This window comes from Herpailurus yagouaroundi, unplaced genomic scaffold (genome assembly GCF_014898765.1).
Source record: "Herpailurus yagouaroundi ecotype Mexico unplaced genomic scaffold, PumYag 203, whole genome shotgun sequence".
Classification (NCBI taxonomy): domain Eukaryota; kingdom Metazoa; phylum Chordata; class Mammalia; order Carnivora; family Felidae; genus Herpailurus; species Herpailurus yagouaroundi.
The window spans coordinates 25,399,408-25,423,591 of NW_024412434.1; the positions used below are offsets into that span (position 1 = coordinate 25,399,408).

General features: G+C 36.9%; 1 long non-coding RNA gene across 1 annotated transcript in view; it reads right to left on the bottom strand.

The window, feature by feature from the left end:
* Nucleotides 1-17,632, bottom strand: part of LOC121014836 (uncharacterized) — a 587,966-nt gene extending 570,334 nt beyond the window's left edge. The window contains exon 1 of the long non-coding RNA XR_005783457.1: nucleotides 17,545-17,632. This is a non-coding gene — a long non-coding RNA (uncharacterized LOC121014836). The remainder of the gene's footprint in view (nucleotides 1-17,544) is intronic.
* Between the last annotated feature and the right edge of the window lie 6,552 nt (nucleotides 17,633-24,184).

Here is a 24,184-nt window from a genome sequence, read left to right on the forward strand (position 1 = left end):
TTCAAATAAAACACAGTCAATCCAGCAAAGACTTGCTGAACAAACAGGTAATGGGCTGTTTCACATACTGCGTAGACTTGGGGTGGGGTAGATTCAAGTACAGTTGGATTCATGGTTCACACAGGCATTCAGAACTTGGTTTCTTCCTTCTATGCTGGTTTCAAATTCTATGTATCAGCTGGATGGTGGCAGTAAACTCAGCTTCAAGCCCAGACAGGGATGGTTCCTTGCACTATTTCAGAGGGTTTAACAAAATTTTCATGATTTATTATCTCTGAAGTGATAACATGCCCATCTCTGAAGCAATCACTGTGGCCTGGTGGCTGTGCTGCTCTCACTGACCAAGTACGAGTGACATGATTTCCTTGGGTTCACAGAACCACCGTGAGTAGAGGGATTTTCAAAATGAAAATAAGCCATTAGCAAAAGCAGAGCAAGAGGACACCTATTGGTTCCTGAACAAATACTTCCCGGAGTTGAATGCTTCTGGCTGTCTATTAACCCATAATTACTCCCTAATATCCCATGAAGACATCATTTAAGGCGCCCACCTCATCCACCAAGGAGTGGACCACTGCTTCTCAGCAAAGTTTAGGATCTTCAAGTAATCAGAAGTATCTCCTGATGCATTTAAAATTCAGAGGAGGAGAGAAAAGAAAACAAAAACCAAAACCCAATGCCACTTCCTATCTGAGAAAAGGAGGAGGGATTTGGGGCCATGCTGTCTCTTGGTTCCTCTAGACCTAAACAGTGAGAACTCACTGGCAGTAGAGGGAGTTTCTTACATTCTCTCCGGGTTTGCCCCAGATGTTGCTTCTCAGGGGGCATCTCCCATACTTTTCATATAGGAGATAAAAATGTGATTATGGGACCTCTTGACATGTGATGGAAGGGCCCAAAAAGACCTTGAGTGCATGTGAGAATTGAACTGATACTGTGGACGAGCAAAGTTGTCATATGGGAAGAGTAACAAGAATATCAACAAGAGTGATGGGGTGGGGGATAAAAAAGAACGGAAATAAAATACTATGAGAGGAAACTGGAAGAGTAAGTATTCAGTCTGTGAATTATAACGGTTTCCAAGGAACATTTGGAATGAGAGATATTCAAAATCAGTTGACACAAAATCAATAATCCAAAAAAAATTAAAAGAAACTTTTATTATGCTGCAAACAATTAATATACAAATAAAACCTTTGCTGGAGTTTGGCAAAACCAATGGGGAAAAGATACATACATCTGTTCATACTAGAAAAATGTTGAATTCTAGGAATAAAGAATTGTACACATTTAGGTGTTAAAATAAACACAAACACATGATTAAATGTTAAAAACAGATTGTTCCATTCTTCCTCAAAAGTGTAAAAATATAAATTAAACTGCCTCCAAAGTCTCCAAAATATGGAGTATGAAGATAGGGCAGGCTCAGTTTCAAAGCAAGGAACATAGTGATCTAAAAATGTTATATTGTGCTAAGGTGTCACTTGTGTTTAAAAGTAACTGAAAATAACAAAATGAGAGTTTAAATCATAAAACAAAACCAAAAACACTTAAATAGAACTCACTATATATTAGTCCCTGTTCCAAAGAGTTTATACGTATGGACTCATATAATTTTTGCAACAAACCTGTGAAATACGTACTATTTTTATCACATCAATAGATGTGTCCAATTTCAGGAAAAGTTGAGTAACTAAACCCATACTGATAATGCATAGGAACCAGAATTCAATCTAGGCATTTTGGCTCCAGAGTCTACACTAAGATAAAGTGTTTGAGGATTGGCATTGGGGAAAAAAAAAAAAAAAAAAAGTTTGAAGATGCACTCTACCAAAATAAGAGGTGAATTGAAACTAAGAACTTAATTCTGTGAAATTTGGAAATATAAAAATACTGCTGTATCTGACCTTACTATTAACAAAAGGATTTTGAGGCCCAGGGGAAAAAATATAGGTACAAGGTAAACCGGGTAAAGTAGGAATTCTATAAACAAAGTGTTAACACACATTATTTTGGGGCATAAATTATTGATTGTACTTCTAATTTTCTGTATTTTTAAGTTTGTATTGGTTAGACATGATTCCCTTTAAAACAATAAGAATAAACTCTTTTGCTATGCCTTACTGTTTGTATGATTTGCATTACTGTTGTCTTTTGTGTTGAAATCATAGGAGAGTTTAAAGGATTAACATATAAAATTGCTAAACCACTAATTCTGATGGAGTTGGACCCTTTGTACCCATCTTGGGTTATCTGATGTCAAAGAAATGTAGTAGCTATGTTTCATGTCCTGACCAGATGCTATGGGAATAAGAACCTAGCACAGGTGGGTATCTGTGGAAGAATTAATATTTTTACTTTTTTTTAAATTGTAATTTGTTTCCCTATGTTGATTTGTTTTATATACAGCCAAGAGATCAAAGTCACTGTGAAGGTGGAAATACAGGACCTTTTTCCAACTTGTTAGATAAACTGGACTTTCTCCTATTTCCCACCTCTTCAGAAAATGAATAGAGTGTACGACCAACTGATTTGAACTTATACTCATTTTTGCCAAAAAAAAGAAAAAAGGCACATATAACCTCAGAGCAGGATTTATAGCCTCGACTATTATGATAGGAGTCTTATCGTTAGACTCAAAAGAGTTCTACAGAGGCTAGTCCCTAGTCCTTATGCCTTCCAGGAACAGGTTGTGACAGGGTCCCAACATGACTGAATGTCATTCAAGATGTGGGGAAATAGGTTCTACCTACATAAATGCACTAGAAAAAAGCTTAGGAGGGAAAGTCACCACCATGGGGTGAAAGCACCCAAGGTTAACTAGTGAGATACTATCATGGGATCATGAGTAACTTGTTATATCACCTGCAGGAAATTACTTTCCATCTGATGCCAGTATACTATTGTGTTTAGATCACAAGCTCCACTTGCCCCCCAGACCCTTTGCTTCTTACACACACGTTTATCTGATTGTATTCTCCATGTTCACATGTGTAAGATATTGTTTTCTTTATGTTCACTGTGAGGGTAGTATCTTGTGAGTTCAATAAATACAGAGACAAAACTGTATTACTCTTTGTGGCTCTTGACTCCTTTCGGACATTAGCCTCTCTCGTATTCAATTCTGTGTCTGCTCTCTTTCTGGACAAGAGAGAACTCCAGACTCCTAGTCTGCGACACAAAGACCTATAAATGGATGAAAGGTGGTACCTGAGAAACACACTATTTCTAAGATGTTTGAATGGTGCAGATGCATAGATGCTACATGATGCTTCCTAACCTGAAGAGATGGTGTTAATTGGAGAGTATGTCTAAAAGAATTAACACTTAAGAGTGCTCAATACACTAATTTTATGTGGATTAGTAAGGGAATCAGTAAACCTATCAGGTGAGGAAAGGTGTAAATTTTCATTAGTAAGTTGAATCTGAACTGGACCTTTCCAATACACCTGGAAGAGAGGCAAAATGAAAGCTTTGTATTTCTTTGTGCATAAATGATTTCTTCCTGATCTTAAGCCCTGCTTGTATATAAACACTTGAAGTAATTTCCTTCACTGTTCCCTTTCTGGAAATTCTAGCTCAGCTTGATTCAAACAACAATGGACATCTTTTCTGATGAGATGGTTTCTCTTCAAAGCCTAAATATGGTTAAGTAATGAATATTGTGTTAGCATCTCTCTGTAAGTTAATGTCTTTGGATCCTTTTTCCAAAGTCTAGAAGATGGTTGTAAATTACATATATATACATAAAGTATATCTATCTACCTATATATGGATGTGTATGTATATACCCACATATATACACATATACATGGATAAATATATACAGATGGGTAAAATGTACATATTTTAAACAAAATTATAGAGAATTTCATAGTTTAAATATTGTGTATAATATACAGTATATGTATGATTAAATTCTTATGAACTATGATATAATACATTACGATATATTCATACAGTGGCATAAACAAGTTACCTAACAAAGAACAATCTTAATAATTAAAAGCTTACTAATGTCAAAGCATACATGCTAATTAGAGGCAGCACCATGTTACACAGATAGCACAAGAAAATTTCAGACAGATGTCTAAGGTCAAGAATCATATCTAAATAGCATCTTACTCTACAGGTGTAGCCCAGGGCTTTGCATAGTGAAGGCAGGCAATGCAATTATGTGCTTCTAATATGTGAGAACAGACATCAGGGGTCAAGAAGCCAACCCTACATAACCTCAGTCCAAGGGGATGAGAGATGGTGAATAGAAAGCATCCCTCACAGGGAGGCACATGTGATAAGGAAAAAAACTTTTTTTTTCAAGAGCAGGTGGAAGACGCTGGCTGCAACATGCAAGAAGAACCTAGATAAAACATATGTATCTCTATACTGTGGAGCCAGTAGAAAGCAAGAGCACTCTTCAAGGGCCAAAGAGCAAACAAAATAACAGCATGGGGAAGAAAAATAAAATAAAAACAGTGACATTTAAGAACAAAACACAACAATATGTTGTTTGTAAGACATAAAACTAAAATATAAGGAAACATAAATATTAAATGTAAAAGGACAAACACATAGAACAATATCAACCTAAAGTAAGTGGGTATAGCTACCTTACTATGAAACAAATATAATATAAAATCCATTATTTAGGGCAAAAGCTCATGTCAAACATTTTAATTAAATTTCATAAGCCTAAAATATTCTAAAAATAGATATAGCAAAAACTGATATAACTATAGGAAGAAATGGGCAAAACCATCATCATAATGAGAGATTTCACTATCTCTGAAAACTTACTGGTAGGTTAAGGAGAGAATCAAGGATGCTATAAAAGATTTATTTGATTTATTATTATCAGATTTATTATTAGCACGATTGACCTCATGTATATATATATATATATTTATAATATATATATATAAATATATATATATATTTATAACCCTGTATCCAATTATACATATTTTCCCAAGCAAAGATGGATTTTTTTTTATGTTTATTTTTGAGAGAGAGACAAAGTGCTGTGGGAGGGGGCAGAGAGAGAGAGAGAGAGAGAGAGAGAGAGAGACAAAGAATCTGAAGCAGGCTCCAGACTCTGAGCTGTCAGCACAGAGCCCGATGCGGGGCGCGAACTCATAAACCACAAGACCATGACCTGAGCTGAAGTTGGACACTTAACCGACTGAGCCACCCAGGCGCCCCAAGATGGGCATTTTTCAAATGACCATTTACATGACACAGAGTAAGTCAATAAATCTCAAAAGAATAGGCACATACGAGGACCACAGTGCAATTAAGTTTAAAATCAATAACAAAAAGTTAACACTTAAGAAACATACAGTTAAGAATTTCAGACCATGTAAATATATAACTTATTAGTAAAATAATCGTAAGTTTTAAAACACTTTCAACTTTAATTATAATAAAAATAGTAAAGATTAAATTTATGAAAAAGTCAAAACAGGAATTTCAAAGAACATTTAGGCTTCTAAACGTCTACACAGTAAGGAATGAAGGTTGAAAATGAGTTATAAAGTTAGTATTTCAATAGAAATACAAAGTGGAATGAGGGAAAAATGAGAAATCAAAGAATGTAAAACTAAGCACACAACAGCATTGATCAAGAGAGTAAACAAATGATATTTCATAAAGACTAATAAAATAGACAAGTCTTTGTGACTTATCTCTGTGATAAGGAAAAAAGAAAAACACCCAGTCAACAGTTTTAGGGATGAAAAAGAAAAGACACGAATACAGAAGTCATATACAGAAATCATAAAGATTGAAGGCATTTCCAGTTTCTTGGCAAGGCATTACTAGGCAAGAATAACTGATTCTCTTGTTACAGACAACCTAAAGAGCCTGAATTTTTTTTTTTTTAATTACTAAATAGTATTCATGGTCCAACAACACGGTGACAGATTTCCAGGCAGGAATTCAGAGATGATAAGCATTCAAAAAGGTGAGCTGGGAGGTTGCATTTCTCAGAGTATGCCAGGCCAGGAATAGCATAAGATGGTCTCAGTACCTGTTGCTAATGGTTTGAGGCAATGGGACAGAATCCTCAGGCTGTCTGGGGCCAAGAATCCCTCTAAGGCCCTTCTCTGGCATGCTTCATTCACCCTAGAGTATAACCAAGAGCTGTGGATTTTACCCTGGGACACTGGTCTGTCTCCGGAGGCATGCAAAGATTAAGACCTACTTGATGGATACTAAGTGCTGAAGGAATCAGAAATCTTATAGCTACCTAAAAATCTATAGTTTCAGTGTTCCACAGTTTATTAGTGACATCCATGTAGACTGCTTTGTTTTCACTATTACAAACAACTTACAATGAATTTCCTTCTTTTGCCTGTGTGCTAACATACTATTTTTCTAATGTAAATACCTCAAAGTGGAATTGTTGGATTATAGAATTAGCAAAAAAGAAGTAGCACATTATAAATTTAATAGATAGCCCTAAACATATACTAATACAGGAAATAACTAATTTAGGTACATTCTCATCTATACTTGATATTATTGAACATTTGAAATTTTAAAGTATGAGAGGATAAGTTTCATCTCACGGTTTTGATTGTACTTCCTTGATTATTTGAGAATATGCTACTGTTTATTTTTATTGGTGTTATTGTTTCTTGTCTGTTTATGCGACTATTATTTTATTTCCTGTTTGAGCATATGCTATTATTTTCATTATTATTTTTGTTGTCTATGCTATTTTTTAAAATTTCCTTTGAATTGTCTGGTCAAATGTTCCTTTGTGATTTTAAATTTTGTGTCATATGAGTTTTCCTATCCCAAATTTGTAAATATGATTTTGTCTGTACAATTTTAATAGTTTTTGAGATTTTTAAAAGTACTTAAATTCATCTTTAGTCTTAGATATATATAGTATCTAGAATATTTTTTAGTACTTTGAAATAATGTACGTCCATCTTATTTTTCTAAAGCTATAGTCATGTATGCTAACACCATTAATTCAATGATCTGTCCTATCATTATTGGTTTGAAAATGCTACCTGTATCACATGCTAAATTATCACACAAATACACACTGAACACACAATCACATGTTGTTCTATACTACAGAGTCCATCTGTTCCACTGGGTTAATTAATTGCTCTATTTCTGTCCTAACACTAAGTTGTTTAGATACAGTTTTGTAATATGATTTTTTACAGTGTCCAAAGAAAAATCTGGTAAACATACGTAATGTCTTCAATGCCACCATATATGTCTGTCTATATATATCTGTGTATGTAGGTATAAAGATAGATTCTTCTTTCAAGAAATGCATTATAGGTTTCAACTTTTTGTATATGTCTATATACACAGATATATACACATGTACACATAAAATATGTATTTTCATACCATTGTCTTAATTAGTTTCAAACAAATGTACATAGGTGTTTATGCATTTCCTCCTATATTTTTTCATCTTCAAGAGTGTCTTAAGCACTTTTGGTCTTTTATATTTTTTAGAATACTTTCATAAGTTTAAACACATACATGAACACATACATTGGAGTTCTGACTGAAATCATATTCAATATATACAAACTGATTTGGGAACAATTGACATATTTTGTATTATTGAGCTTCCCAATATACGAATATGGTCTATTCCCTTCTTTGATTTTCTTCAATAATGTTACTTAAGTTTCTATATCAAAGTCTTCTATATATTTTGTTGTATTTTATCTTACATTTTTGGGCTCCAATTATAAATATTTTTTCACATTCTATTTATTTCTGAAATATAAAAGTGATTTTTTAAATATAATTTATTGTCAGATTGGTTTCCATACAACACCCAAAGCTCATCCCAACAGGCACCCTCCTCAATGCTCATAAAAGTGATTTTTTTTATATTATCTGCTAAACTAAGTTTTTTTTAATAAGGGATCTATTACTTTTATGATACAATCACATCTGCTTGCAAATATATTTTAATATACTTTAAAATCTCTAACTTTTTTTGTCTTATTACAGTTACTACATGGTCAATAAATGTTGAAAAGTAGCAATTAAACAATACCTCCAAGAGGTTGCTACCCTTAAGTGTTCTTTACCTGATTAAGAAAATTCATTCCTGGGGTACCTGGGTGGCTCAGTCCATTAAGCCTCTGACTCAATTTGGGCTCAGTTCATGATCTCACAGTTCATGAGTTTAAGCCCCTTGTTGGGATCTGTGCTGACAGAGCAGAGCCTGCTTAGGATTCTCTCTCTCTCTGTCCATTCCCCACTCATGCTCTTGCTCTCTCTCAAAATAAAGAAACTTAATGAAAAGAAAACTCATTCCTAATTGTAGTTTGTTATTTTTTGTTAAATCAAGAATTGATACTGAAATTTATCAAATGCTTTTTCACCAGCTGAGATGATATTACTTTTCCTCTGTAATTTGTGAATCTAGGGGAATTATGTTAATTGAGTTTAGGATTTTGGATGAAATTACATTTTTGGACGAATCTATTTGCTAATTATTTCTTGTTTTAACTTAGTAATGCTACGTTTACAATCTTAAATCAAATTTAATATTGTGATTCATCTATAATTTTCTTTTTCCATTAAATCCATAACATTTTTTATTTACCATTGCATGTTCTCTTAACTTTGTAAAGTTGCCATAATACTTTTTTCTTAAGATTTTTACTAATGAAGCTTTCTTTTACAGAAGGATTTTTTATTAGAAATTGAATTTAGTATTTATAACATGTCCAGATTTTCTATTACTTCTGTTGTGTTTTCCTAACTTGTATTTTCTAGGAGTTTTACTATTTTATTTAGCTTTCAAATTTACTAGCATAATTTGTTCATCAGAACCACTTATGATTATTTTAATTTCTCTGTGATCTAGTAGACAGCCTTCTTTATTTCCCCTTTTTTGGAAACATTGCAGTTTTTAAAATGTTTATTTTTGAGAGAGAGCACGAGTTGGGGAGGGGCAAAGAGAGAGGGAGACACAGAATCTGAAACAGGCTCCAGGCTCTGAGCTGTCAGCACAGAGCCTGACTCAGGCTTAAACTCAGGAGCCTTGAGATCCTGACCAGAGCCAGTCAGATGCTTAACCAAGTCACCCTGGTGGCTCTGGAACATGTCATATTTTACCTTAGTCTTTCAGAGAATTATCAATTTTATCAGACTTTCTATGAAAGTCTTTCTTTGCTAATCTTCTCTATTGAGTATTTACATTTTATTTATTTCTGATTTTTCTATTATTTTATTACCTGTCAATTTGATTTCAATTTGCTGTCCATCTCTACTTTCGTAAATAGATTTTTGGGTAAATAATTTCAGCACTCTATTTTTCTCAATATACATATTTAAGACTATACATTTTCCTCATAGCAAAACTTTAGTTGCACTAAAGAGCTATAAATATCAAGTGTATTTATTATCATTTATTTAGAAATACTTTAGGATTTTGTTTTCATTTTTTCCTTGAATCATGGACAGTTTAGGAGTGTAATTTTTTAGAATTTCCAAACGTACAGTTTTCTTAGTGGTCTTTTTGTGGTGAAATTCCAGCTTAATCACACCATGATTAGAAACATACTATAAATGTTTTATTTCATTTGAAATGCGTGGAGATTTGCTTTGTGATGCGGCATGTGATCAATTAACTAAAAAGGCTTCATATACACTTGAATGGAATGCGTATTCTGCAGATGTTGGATGGTCTATGTATTTCCAGTAGTGTGTTGTTTCAAGCTTCATATCATTACTGTTTTGTCTGTATGGAGAGGAGTTGTGCTAAAACCGCTCACTGTTATGAATTAATCTGTTTCTCCTAGTTACTAATCTTTGTTTTTTATATTTTATGCTATATTTTAGGCATATAAAAAGGCTAGAATTTTCATATATTGGCAAAATGCAATTTTCATGCTTATGAAATGTGCCTCTAGCTCAAGTAATGATTTTTTCCTTGAATCTCCTGTGTCTGGTATTAACAGAATTAAACCAATGTCTTGCAGAATATAATTTTTCCATATTTTTAAAATTTTATTTCTTAGTTTATTTTAGACGTTTTTCTTTCAAGAAACACATTATGGGTTTTGATTTTTTATCCAGCCTGGCCATTTTTATCTTTTAATTGGAAGAGTCTTTCATTTACAGTTAGTATATTACTGATATACGTAGGATTAAATCTACTTCCCCACTATTTAATTTCTACTTGTTCTATGCTCTTTTCTCTCTTCTTCTACATTATCAACTGAATCTTTTTCAATATTCAATTTTTCCCTATTAGGTTGGTATTTCTATATTTTACTATTATTTTGGTGTTATGCTAACAGAATAAATGTCTCACCCTTTGCTTACTAAAGCTGATGTAATTGAGTTTTTCTCTTAGCAGGTAATGCAAGAATACTAGAACACATTACTTATATGTTCCAGATGCTAACAAATTATGTGCTATTGTTTTTGCATTTTAATTTCATATGTAAGTTTCCACAATAGGTTTCCTGCTAGAAAAATCTCAGTTTTGGTTTGTCCAAACATGTTTTTTAACCTTAATTTCTTCCTGGATTTGTTTTCATGGTATAGAATTCTTGGTGACCAGTTATTTTCTTTCAGGGTTACTCTTTTGTTACCTTTTTATGTCTGTTTTTTCATTTAAAGTTTTTTTTTTTTTTCAACGTTTATTTATTTTTGGGACAGAGAGAGACAGAGCACGAACGGGAGAGGGTCAGAGAGAGAGGGAGACTCAGAATCGGAAACAGGCTCCAGGCTCTGAGCCATCAGCCCAGAGCCTGACGCGGGGCTCGAACTCACGGACCGTGAGATCGTGACCTGGCTGAAGTCGGACGCTTAAACGACTGCGCCACCCAGGTGCCCCTGTTTTTTCATTTAAAAAAAGCTAGTTACCCTGTTTATGTTACTCTTTGAACGGAATGTTATTTCATTTCCCTGGCTGCTTTAAGATGTCCTTTAGTCTGGTTTTCAGTAGTTTAAAAAGCATAACTAGAAGTTTTAAAATCTTAAAAGTGATCCATAGGTACTTTTTGAATCTGTGGCTTAATTTTACTGTGTTAGTTTTTCTTAGTTTTCAGTCATATTTTATTGTCTTTTCACGTACATTAGTTTTGATTTGGCATTAGACACAGTATATGAGTAACTACAGAAATATTTTGGGTCATGGAAAGGTATGTTTCCTCATGAAAACTACCTATTTACAATATTGGCAGGCAATGAGGACATTGACTACCCTATATCAACTTCATTCACTTTACGGACTAAAATGATTCAAAGGCTTCAGTACCTCTCGATGGCTTGACTATTTGCGGGTCATTTTTATTCCTATTACATAGCCTTTTGGTATTCCAATCCACGTCTCCACAGACCCTTGACACAAATTTCTGTCTCCCTATTCTATGTTGGCTGAGTTGTGTCTGTTCTTGTGTGTGTGTTTGGTTTTGTTTGTTTGTTTGTTTTTGCTTTTTTTTTTTTTTTTTCACAGAACCTCTATGCATATACTCTTAGGAGATGACCCAAGGGGCAGAGCCTCCAAACCTTCTCTCCTACCTGAGATCATCAATAATGAATTAATTTCCTACTTCTATTTGCCAGAGTTGGCTTTTGTCGCTGTAACTACAAAACCTGATTGAAGTCAATACATTTCCTTATCTGTCAAGGAGAGTGTCCATTTGCCACCATTTTCCCAAATTATTCTGTGAAATTCTAATATTTTCTCCTGTGGACTTTAAAGCCATTTCAGTTAAGTTACAATTTAGATTTCTGACTGAAATTGTCAATCTGTGTAAGTCTGGCATTTTTAAGATTAGCTCTATCCAGAAAGATGATATTTATTTCTGCTCTTTCAGTTTTTTTTGTTTTTTTTTTTTTTTACTTTTCAATAAAGTTTGGTGATTATCTTCATACTAAATCCTATACTTTTGATTTTTAGTTTTGATGTTATTGAACTTTTTTCTCTCATTTCCATTTCAAAGTGTTTATTATAGAAAGTCTATAGACTTTTACATATTTATTATGTTTGTGTAGGTGCTTTATCAAAGTCTCTTACTAATTTGAACAGGTGACTGCTTATTAGTTTTTAATTACGTATTTTGAGTTTTCCATGTCTACAATCATACACAGGCTTCTTTCTCATTACTGACTTGAACAGACACAGTTGAGCATTTGAAACGATATATTTCAGATATTTTTGGAAAAAGATCCTCATACTTAGGTGGGTGTCTCTTATTTTACTTGAAAAACATATTAAGAATGGTAGCTGAGCTTTAAACCTATCCTGAGGGACCTGGGTGGCTCAGTCAGTTGAGTGTCCGACTTCGGCTCAGGTCATGACCTCATACTCTGTGAGTTCGAGCCCCATGTCGGGCCCTGTACTGACAGCTCAGAGCCTGGAGCCTGTTTCCGATTCTGTGTCTCCCTCTCTCTGACCCTCCCCTGTTCATGCTCTGTCTCTGTCTCAGCAATAAATAATTTTTTTTAATATTTTGAAACTGTATGTTTTGTTAAATTTTTATTGCTAATAATTTAATAAATTATAATACATTAACAAACACAGCAAAGTATTAGTGTTGAAAACACCTTTAACTTCTGGAATACCCCACCGGGTCATGGCATATGAGTATATTTACTGAATTTGATTTGTTCAAATTTTACTTAGAAATTTCTTGTTTATAAATAAAATGAAACATTTTTGTATAACTTTAACATGGCTACAATTTAGTTACATGATGGGTTTAAAAACAAGTTGGGAAACTATCGTTTGTGTGTCTTTTAATAGTTTAAAACACAGATATATTTATTAAGTTAAATTAGAAATCAGCTGGAAAACTCTGCGTGTTATATCTTATTTTTATTGGATTAGTCTCAATCTTTCCAATTTCTATATAGTCTGATTTTCTCACTCTTCTTGGGTCAATTGGGCTGATACTATTAACACTTCCTGTATCTGTGACTATATAATCAATTTATATTCCATTTCTTGTTTATTCTGGTGTGTGATTTGTTTTATTTTATCAGGTTTGTCAAGCACTTTTCTATTTTTTTTTCAAAGAGCTAAATTTTGCTTATTTTACTAGTTTGTCTTGTTCATTTCATCTGAATAGTATATAACTAACTTGTCTTTATATAAACATTGCTTTCATGTTATATATTGAAACCATTGTTAGTCTTTATGATAAAATAACATGTCTCTGAATTTCCTCTTAACATAGTTTTACTTCTAAACCATATATCCTGATATGGTTTATATTTTTAGTTAATTTTTGAATGATTTATACTTTCATTTTTATCTTCAGTTTGCTTCAAGAATTATCTAGGAGGCAAAGCTGATGGTGACTTCTGGGACCCTGCTATAGCTGCAATGATTAATATTACTTCTGGGAACCCAACAAGCAAGGTTTCCAAATGGAAACCCCTCCTCCTGTTTTCACTCCCCAGTCTCAGCAGGTGCAAAGGGGAAGGAGAAGAGAGTAGGGAGAGCGGGTGAAGACAGCCTTCTTTCAGATGACTGGCAAGGGGGCTTTGCTCTGAACACACTAGTTCCGGCTGTCTCAGGCAGCTTCCCCTTTCCTGAACGGGCTTCCTAGACAACAGAAAGTCTCTGTGGTCTCTCCTGTAGGTAATTCAAGGCCTCTTGAAGCACTATTTTATTCCTGAGTCTAATGTTAGGTTTATTAGTCACACTGCTCTGTCATAGAGTCGGGAAGGGAAATGTTCTGTGAAATGCATTTAGCATGCTGTCCTCAGTAGTTTTTTTTTTTTTTTTTCCTGAATATTTTTGGAAACCCTACCAATTATCACCCTTCCACTACTGCTGTTTTAACCAAAACCCTTATTAGCTCCATCCCGGACTACTGAAATGATTTCTCAACTGGAGCATCTCCTGCTTGCATCACCCAAAACCAATCTGTCCCTCATAATTTTAAAACGTGTATGTGAACCTTCTTGCCATAGCTCTCAGCGGTTTGCGCTGCTTACAAGAGCATCATTAAGTCCAAATCCCTGAGGGTGGCATACAGGCCCCTTTCAAACCTGGACAGCCTATCGTAACAATATCATCGGAAACTCCTCTCTCCCCTTCCTCCTCCCAGGGAATCCTTCTTTACCACTTTGCCTCACTGGTCCCCCTTTTCACAGTCCAAATGGTAAAACCTCCAAGAAATTAGTTGCTTTTTTACCTGGGTCACCATTTAAGATTTTGCCTGTTCATTTACTCTAACACCAGGATCAGTTATGGCAATAGGATGGTTTAAAAAAATTTTTAACGTTTATTTTTGAGGCAGAGAGAGACAGAACATGAGTGGGGGAGGGGCAGAGAGAGAGGGAGACACAAAATCTGAAACATGCTCCAGGCTCTGAGCTGTCAGCACAGAACCCAATGCGGGGCTCAAACTCACAGACCGCGAGATCGTGACCTGAGCGGAAGTCAGACGCTTAATCAACTGAGCCACCCAGGCGCCCCCCCAAAATGGTTTTTAATTGGCCTGGATGATATTTCGTGTCAAAGACCATGTCTGACATTTATACCAAAGGAGTATGGAAGTTCAGATAAATACAAATATCCATTGTTTTATTTTACACAGAAAAATTCTTAAAATTTTTAAATTCTAGTTTTCCATTTCATATTTATTACTTAAGGATGGCAAAAATTTAGTGGTATAATATACAACACAAATCATAGACTAAAGGTAAGAGTATAAAATAGATAAAGAATCGGGAATGTTCTTTTTATCTATGAAGATAAAAAACTAGCATTGTTCTTTATGTATGGATGAAATCTAATTAAAATCACTCTGTAAGAAGCCTACCATCAAAAAATAACCAGAAGTAATCATCAGCTATTTAACAATGCAACTAAGCACAAAAGTAAACTGGTGGCTGCCACAAAATCTAGCAAGTAGGCTTCATAAAAAGCTCGACTGGCTCCTAGCCAAGAAATTAGGCACTTCTTTCCATATGGCTCCTGTTGGAAAAAAGATAAACGTGAGAGCCCAGCATCTGTGCCTTGGAGTTGCCAAGAACATCCAATGACTGACCATTCTCTTGGCTTAAATAATGAAACACACCGAAAGGGAGGACGGAAGTAGAACAACTCCTGCATTGCCAGCAGGAGAGGTGTGGGCCAAGCAGGTATCACACTACAACATAGCAACCAATTAGTTGCCAATAAGAAGGCAACATTGCTTTTGGAATACTGCAAATTTCATGCATCTTTACAACACATTACAATTTGAGGCAGGGGTGAAACTATCAATTTTCTGTTATTATGTGTTACTGTTACGAGATAAGTGGTGATTTCAGAAGACAAGTCGATGAAATAGGTAGAACAAACCACTACCATTAGCTTTTGTACAAGTGGACCAAACAAGATGGCCAAGAACTGTCACTGACCAATGGGACTTCAGGATGCTTAGGGGAATGGTGACCTTGTGACTTTGCTTAAGCAAAATCTATGGTCTTCATGTGCCCAGAGGAGAGAGGGTGACTTTTATATGGAAGCATAGTTGCTTCTTGTGAAATAAGGTTAAGTATCCAGGATGAGGTAAACTATAGAACAGAAGGCAATAGTTTTAAAATTTTTTTTTCAACGTTTATTTATTTTTGGGACAGAGAGAGACAGAGCATGAACGGGGGAGGGGCAGAGAGAGAGGGAGACACAGAATCGGAAACAGGCTCCAGGCTCTGAGCCATCAGCCCAGAGCCTGACACGGGGCTCAAACTGACGGACCGCGAGATCGTGACCTGGCTGAAGTCGGACGCTTAACCGACTGCGCCACCCAGGCGCCCCAAGAAGGCAATAGTTTTAAAGTAGCATTATCTTCATGTATCGTTTTACTCAGGAATCATGAAGGCGAAAAAGGTGGAAGTAAAGGAGGAGGAGATGACAAGAAGTATCATATCTTGGACTCACAACAAAAGAACTAAATTTTGAGATTTGCATTTATCTGTCATTATAACTGAATTATTAGAGTAAAAATGAAATTGAGGATTCAGAGAAAATTTTGCATATATCCTAATAAGAAATTTTTCTGAAAGCAGGCACATTGAGAGGATTTTAAACTGCTTTTCAGTTGATGTGGGTGGGAGGTTATCCAACGCACAGCTTGTTAACTGACTCTTCTTTCAGTCCACAGTTTCCAAAGTGTGGTCCACAGAACACTAGCTCATGGGTAATTAATATACTCTACAAATAAAGGGTTCTTTGCTCACATAGGTTTGCAAAAATTTTTAAGATAGACAAAGTTAAATAGAATTATTAGTGTAATACTTTGCAGAACTTCTAAAATGGAAAAATTTCAAAGGAGATTGAGAAGGTAGAATTTCACGAATTTATTTTACCAGTAATTCTCTCAAGGTACCCTCTGACAGGATTACTCCTCTATGAAACAAACTTTAGGAAACAAAGTATTGACATACACTTATGGGTCCATATTGCTGAAGTGTTTTCAGAAATTTCATACAGTACTTCCTATTGTTTTGTGAGAGATTTTTCTCAAGGAAAAACGACTTGTAAAGAAGGGTCTATCTAGAAAGCTAATCTTATTGGCTGATGAAAGAAGTTTCAGTAACTACACGTCTATTAAGTAAAACTGATACATTGTGTTATATTAGTTTCAGGTGTACAACATATTAATTTGACAGCTCTATACATTATGGAGTGTTCACCAGGAAAAGTGTAGTTACCATTTTCATCATTATTACAATTTTATTGACTATGTTCCTCGTGCTGTACTTTTCATCTCTGTGATATGTATTTTACAACTACCCTTTTGCATTTATTTTATAATGACCCCTTGGCTCAATCTGTAGCCTTCCTTCCAGTTTGTGTAAAATTTCAAAAGAAAATTTTTTCTTATTTTCAAGATCAATTTAAAATTTAACATGAAAGCTTATATGAAGTCATTTAATGAGGTCCAAAATATTTAATTTCAACATCTGACTTCTATGAACACACAATGGAACCCAGAAGGCAGCTGCATTAACTATTTAAAGCACTCAAAGAAAACACCTGTCGAGCAAGAATCCTATTTTCCAAAAACAAAGACAAAATAAAGACATTCCCAAATAAAAACTGAAAGAATCTGTCGGTAGCAGATAACCCTTATAAGGAATACTAAAGTTGTTAGGCTGAACGCAATGACTCCTGACAGTACTTCTAATCAACGTGAAAAACCGCAAAGCACAGATAAAGGTCATTAGGTAATTAGTAAAACGCAGTATGAATGTTCTTTCTTACCTGATTTACAAAAGCAACTGTTTAACAAGCGTCTACATATGCATACATAAAGTTTTTTATTGTATATATATTTTAAATATCCTTCCTTCCCTTGGTACTTCACATTTCCAGAGCCACCTACCTTCTCAGTTGTGTTCCATTACCAACTCTCTTCCTTCTGCTCATTTGGAGAACTTCGTTGAATGGCTAAACTTAACTTTGTCACATTTTGAAACCCAAACCAAGAAACCTCTCCATTCCATACTCCCATTAGCTACCACGTGGCCCTTTCCATTCACAATAGGAGTTACGAAGAGTTTTGTCTCTTCTTGCTTCCTCCGTGGACTCACCTCTTAACTCCCTTCGGCCAGCGCTGCTCACATCACCTCCAAAAGAGCTCTTTCCGAAGTTGCGAAGGATGGGCTGGGACCCGGCGGGCTGGGACTTGCTGAACACCCGGTGGCCTCCAACAAAGGCGGAAGCAGCTTCGCGACTGCAGCGCTGAGACCACGCGACCCCGAGACCACGCGGCCAGAAGCAGCATATTCTCGCGAGATCTCAGGAGATGCACGCGGCCCCGTGACTCCCGGGATGAGAAACGCGTCCGTGCCCAGGTGGGGCAGGTTCTCGTGTGCGGAGTTTGGTTCACGCCACTTACCACGCAGTCTGCGGTGCTCATGGGCTCCTCAACCACCCTGCAGACAGAGTCGCTGAGTCACAGCGCTGGGCGCCTGGCGTCAGGGGCCCCGGGCGGATATGCGAGGACGCAACCTCGCTGATGCTGCTGTGCACAGGAGGCGCCGCCCGAGGCCAGACTGGGGAGTGGACTGTGCATGGCCCGCTGCAAAACTGTACCCTTCCAGAACCCCCTGGAGGCCCAATACGGTGTCTGTCAACGTCCAAGGCCAGCAGCACCCAGAATGCACAGTTGCAATCTTAAGTACGGTCCAAAGAAGACCCGAACGGGAGGGAGACTGCCTGATAACACGTGGCCTTTCCGCTTAGGCCGCCTTCCACCGTGCGTTGACACCCATCCTCCACTTTCTGCTCTTCCTGCAGACGTGAGTACAGTGCGCTCCAAAGACGACTTGCCTCTGTGTCCACACCAACCCCAGACCATGTTACCCTCACCTGCCTAGGGCCTCCATTCGCTAAGGGAACAGGCTGCCGCAACTCTGCCCTGGGCCTGGGTACAAGCGGATTTAGGGTCGGCGGGGGCTTGGAGGGACTCCATCCTGGTTGCCCTGGACAAAGGCTCATGGAACCTTAGGCTGGGCCGTGCACCGGGCACCCACATTGCACGGGCACACACCAGCCTTCCGAAACCATGGCAGAGTAGACGTTCTCACCACTAGGTCTGGGCAAGATGGCCTGAGGTCAAATTGAGAGCAAGGAAAAAATACCTCTTGCTCCAGGAATCCAAGGTATACTAAGGAGTACCCAGTGTAGGCTGCTCCGAAGGCACCTTGGGCTCTGAGTCATGTACACTGCTCCCCAGAAAAAGCTAGATGTTCAGCCAAACAGTGCACTTTACTGCAGTGCAAGAAAAAATAAACATGTACAAACGTCCGGGCCCACACTCACTCACGCACGAATACAAACACCCAGGCACTCATACACAACCTTATGGCCAGTTGTTTCTCGACAGCTGCTAGATAAGAAATCTAAAACCTGTTTTTGCCTCATCACTTAACTTGACTTTTCAGCAGAATTTAACAACTTGAACACTCCCTACGTCTTTAAATAGTATTTTCCATGTTTTTATAAATTTGACACAGTATTCTCCTGCTTTATTTTCTCGCCACTAACACAATCACTTCTTCCCAGCGTCCATTGGACCATTTTATTCCGCTTTTCAGGCATCAATTTCCTCAACACACAGCTCCGCTCATTCTTTTCTTCCTCCTCAGGTCGTCTTAGCTGAGTCATCATAATTTATATATATACATACTTACATGTTTATACATGTATGTATATATGTATATACACATATGTGTATATTTTGATATGTATCTGTATAAGTATTTTAATATATGTGATTTCAATATATATGATTTCAGTATATAATTTAAGATATGCTTTGATATCATGATTTCTATATATATATATGTATATATATATATATATATATACATATATATATAATTTAAGATATGCCTTCATTGACTCTGGTTCCAGGATTGTCTCTCTACTGGCCTGAGTGTCATTGCCACTTGGGTGTTTCATCAAGTATTATGTTTTTGCCTCTTACCTCAGCTCTAAACTCACCCGCTGTGCTCTTCTTGGTGACAACTCTGGGGCTCTGAAGCCACATTTCTTCTTGGCCAACTGGATTCCTCGTAGCCTCTGCAAATAGGGGGGTAGGGGCTGACTGGAAGCTGGGGGAAGGAAGAGTCTCAATCCTGTTTTCTCTCTGTGTGAGAGTTTGCTTCTGACGGACTGACCGACGTTTTGTTTGAGGTTCCTATCAGTGTGGATGCTTCTTCCCTCCAGCAACAGAACGTCTTTCCTGCACCAGCAACTGAAACCATTTGCATGTTTCCTAATACTTGGAAGAAGAGCTTCAACTCCGAGAAACCAGAAAAGGTGTCAGTGTCCACTTGTCAGGCCTACAGGAGCCCAGTCTTTGAGTTCAGAAATGCTCCAGGCCATTTGAGGTACCCCCCCCCCCCCAGAGGTGACTTTTTGGTTTTCTGAGACCCTCCCCTGCAATCCTGCGTTTTTCTTGGTGTTCCTTGTATTTCCTCATCTGGAAGGATGGCAGCTGTTTCTGCAGCTTACACCTCTGGGATGTCTTCATTGTTTCTCTTTACCCTTTCATTTCTTAATTTGTATCTACTTTAACATTCTTTGTTAATGCTCCCTGTTGAAACTGCGGTATGTTTTTGTCTTCTCATTGGACTTTAACTGATACACCTGCTTAAAGTCCTTCAAACTTAATGTTTCTAACTCACGATTTGTCCTCACAGCCCGACCCTCTTTCAGCGTTTGCTACCTTAATGCATGGCATCCTCATTCACTCAGTTGTGCAAGCATGGATGTACAGTTCACCCTTGACCGTCCCCCCGCCCTGATCACATCCCTCGTACAGTCCGTCAAATCGTCTCAGTGTTACTTTTTCCCTCTTGTCAATCCATCCTTTTTCCACCTGCACAGTCAGCACCATATTTAAAGCTGTCATCGTTTCTTGCTAGATTAAAACAGAAGTTTTCTAGGGGCGCCTGGGGGGCTCAGTCAGTTGAGTGGCCGGCTTCAGCTCAGGTCATGATCTCACGGCTAGTGAGTTCGAGCCCCGCGTCGGGCTCTGTGCTGACAGCTTAGAGCCTGGAGCCTGTTTCAGATTCTGTGTCTCCCTCTCTCTGACCCTCCCCCATTCATGCTCTGTCTCTCTCTGTCTCAAAAATAAGTAAACGTTAAAAAAAATTTAAAAAAATTTTTTTCTTACTATGTTTTGTTTTTCCTTTTTCTTTTGAAGCCCAGATCTGACTCCAGCTGTTCAGTGGCTTCTCTTTGCTCTAAGAATGGAACAAAATCCTCATAGAGATTACAGGGCTCTTAGTGGCTATGTTCCTCCCTGATATGTATCCTTTATTCCCATGGTTCTGTGACCAGCTGTGCTGGACTGCTTTGAAAACTTTCTCAAATTCACAGTGTTCTCTCCTAGGCTCTTTACTCTTCCTCCACCTCTATCTAGAATGTTCTCCCTGAGATCTCCCTTTTGCTATTTGACAGTCACTCGCATTTCAGAGCTCAGGTTGAGTTTTCTTGGGCAAACGTTGTTTAATATCTGGTATAACTTAATTTCTTTTGTTCTATAATATCAAAGCATCAGATTTTCCTCTATCATGGTACATATCCAACATACTGTATATCATCTCTGATTACTGGATCCATATCTATCTCATGTCATAGATTGTCAGTTCCATGAAACCGGAATCTTGTTAACCATTGCATTCCAAACACTTAGCAACACAAAAGTGACAGGTTCACATCAGATATTTTTTAAATAAAGAATATATGAATTTGTGAATAATCATGTAAAAGAAGTGCCTTATGGATGGAAATCTACATTCGAAACAAAGAGACACTGGTACTCCCTTTCATATGGGAGGTAGACTTTGTTTATTGTAATCAATGCCTTTTTAATCCAAAAAGTATTTTTTCTCTGAGATTATAATAGTATTTTCAGTAGTTTATTTTCAGTTAAATTGATTCAATTAACGTTGTTAATATACAATTAGTGGTGAAATTATAACCGATGACCAACCTCTAGGTATGTTAAGAAGATAAATGTGGATATAAAAGCCTGATAATTTGAAGTCTAGCCAATAGCAAACATATTACAATAGCTACTTTTATAGATGAACATCTTTACATGTTATTTACAGAAGGGAAAATTGAGATCAAATGTACTATCACTCTGGAAATCCCATCATAGTAATGAAACCAAATATGTTTGCTGGGAAAGGATGTCTGTTAGAAAAAGAAAGCAAGAATATATTTTAGAAGGAAGATGCAATTTCAAATATATTCAAGGTGTTTTTTTTTTTTCATTTTAAGCAAGCATTTGAGTACCAATTGTGTTTAATAATGAGGTTTTTTTTTAAAATTTTCATTATCCAAACTGACATACAGTCTATATACACATATCCTCTACATGTTTGTCATTCTGTTGGCCAGTATCTTGAAGTCTGAATTCAAATCTAGTGAACAATTTCTCTTATATTCTAGTGATAATTTAAGAAGTTAGAAATGTAATTTTTCTAGTAGGAAAATAAAGAGACCAAATGCATTTAGCATATAAAAGCAGGGCAAGAAACAAAATTATTAGTTATGTTTATTTTTCATAAAAATATCACTTAGAAAAAGTTCACAAAAAGTAAAAAAGATTTTGGATCATTAGTTTTGTGCCCTACAGGCAAGTTTCAAAACATGTCTTTCCTATTGTCCCCTTTCACTCTCTCCTTTCAATCATTATAAAGGGAGGGGGGCAAAAATATATCTTTCATAATGGTAAGCATTAAATAGTAAAAAAATAAAGTCTGACTATGGTTTAATTACTTGGAAATTAAAAATTGCATTTCTATAATTCTAAGAATTTAAATTATATATAGTACTATTTGAGGAAAATATTGACATACTGTGCAGTTTTGCAATTCTGTTGTATGGAATATTTAAACCAGTTTTCTGAAAGCTAAGGGAATATCTGTTGTAATAGTCTTCCGCATGTGGTACATAGTAATTCACACACAGGTATTTCGACTTTCTGCAGAAAAATCTTACATTTTTTTTTTCTTGTATGAATTCAATCTCCTGTTATCCTTAGGGAATATTTTAGATACTATGGTAGGAGACAACTGTATTGATGAGAGACTACAGAGTAATGTGGGCCAACCAGACTTTTGTAAATTCCAAGGTAAAGATAGAAATAGCCCAAGATTTTTGAAATATTTGTACAAGAATAGCTCTTGGATGTCCTAGTGAAAATGACTTGTTGGAGATCTGAGGATACCACAGAGGAGCAGGCGAAAATTGGAGTGGGGTATTGTAAGAGCTTTGGTTAAGTCTGAAAACGGAAGATGTCTGTTTAGAGAATTTTGCAAGAAATTTTGAGTATAAGCAGCATCGGTTTTGAAGAAAATGCCAGGTGACTACTTCTGCAGTTGAAAAATGCTATTCCTGGGCCTATTCCCATAACTTACAGCTACATTTCATAACTTACAAAATGGGAATAAATATTCTGTTTATTCAATAGTCATTACATGTTTGGATACGACATACTAAACTGCTCCCCTACCAGATCATTTTATACTATAACTTGAACCGAGTGAATGCACATGAAAGAATTAGCTTTCCGATTAGAAAAAAAATATCTATAGAAAGATTTTATGATAATTTTAAAGTTACTAAGTTTTGGTTGTTGTTGTTTTTCTCCCTCCTTGCCTGGTTTGTGGCTTTCTGTCTATAGCTTCCAACAGCCACCTTGATTTTATGAATTAACCTTTAATAAGAAAGTCAATCACTGGGGTGGCGGGTGGGGGGGGGGTTGCTGGGTGGCTCAGTCGGTTGAGCGTCTGGCTTCGGCTCAGGTCATGATGTCGCAGTCTGTGAGTTCAAGCCCCGTGTCGGGCTCTGTGCTGACAGCTCAGAGCCTGGAGCCTGCTTCGGATTCTGTGTCTCCCTCTCTCTTTGCCCCTCCCCCGATCATGCTCTTTCTCTCTCTCTCTGTCAAAAATAAATAAACATTAAAAAAAAAAGTCAATCACTGGGATGGCAGAACAGAAAACTTGAAAACGTCTAGTCTCTTCATTATAGCAGCCCCAAACTACCATACCAGCTTGCAGACTTTAAATCACGTGGGATGGGGAAGAGAATATGTGGGCGTGGGTTGTGGTGTATTGTTCTAGGCTTGCTACTGAGGACTGAGTGTGTCACCCCACAATTTATATGTGAAACCTTATGCCCAGTATGGTGGTATTAGGAGACAGGATTTGGGGAGATCATGGTCATGGGCCGCTCATAGTTGGGTTAGTGCTTGCTCTCACTCTCTGTCTATTCCACGTGAGGGTACAAAGTGGTCATCAGCAAACCAGGAAGAGGATCCTCCCCAGCAACGAAATCTAGTGGCCCTTTGATCTTGGACTTGCAGCCTCCAGAACTGTGTGAAATATCTGTTGCTTAAGCTCCCCAGTGGTGGCATCTTTGTTATAGCATCCCAAATGAACTGAGACAACTACAAAGTGCTGCAGACCCAGTGGCCTGAACAGCAGATGTTTATTTTCTCATAGTTCTGGAGGCTGCAAGTCCAAGGTATTGGCAGGTTTGTTTTCTCCCCAGGCCTCTCAGAGGACCATGGTCTTGCTTCCTCTTCACAGCATCTTCTCTCTCTCTCTCTCTCTCTCTCTCTCTCTCTCTCTCTCTCTCTCTCTCTCTGTGTGTGTGTGTGTGTGTGTGTGTGTGTGTGTGTGTGCCTGGTGTTTCTCTGAATGA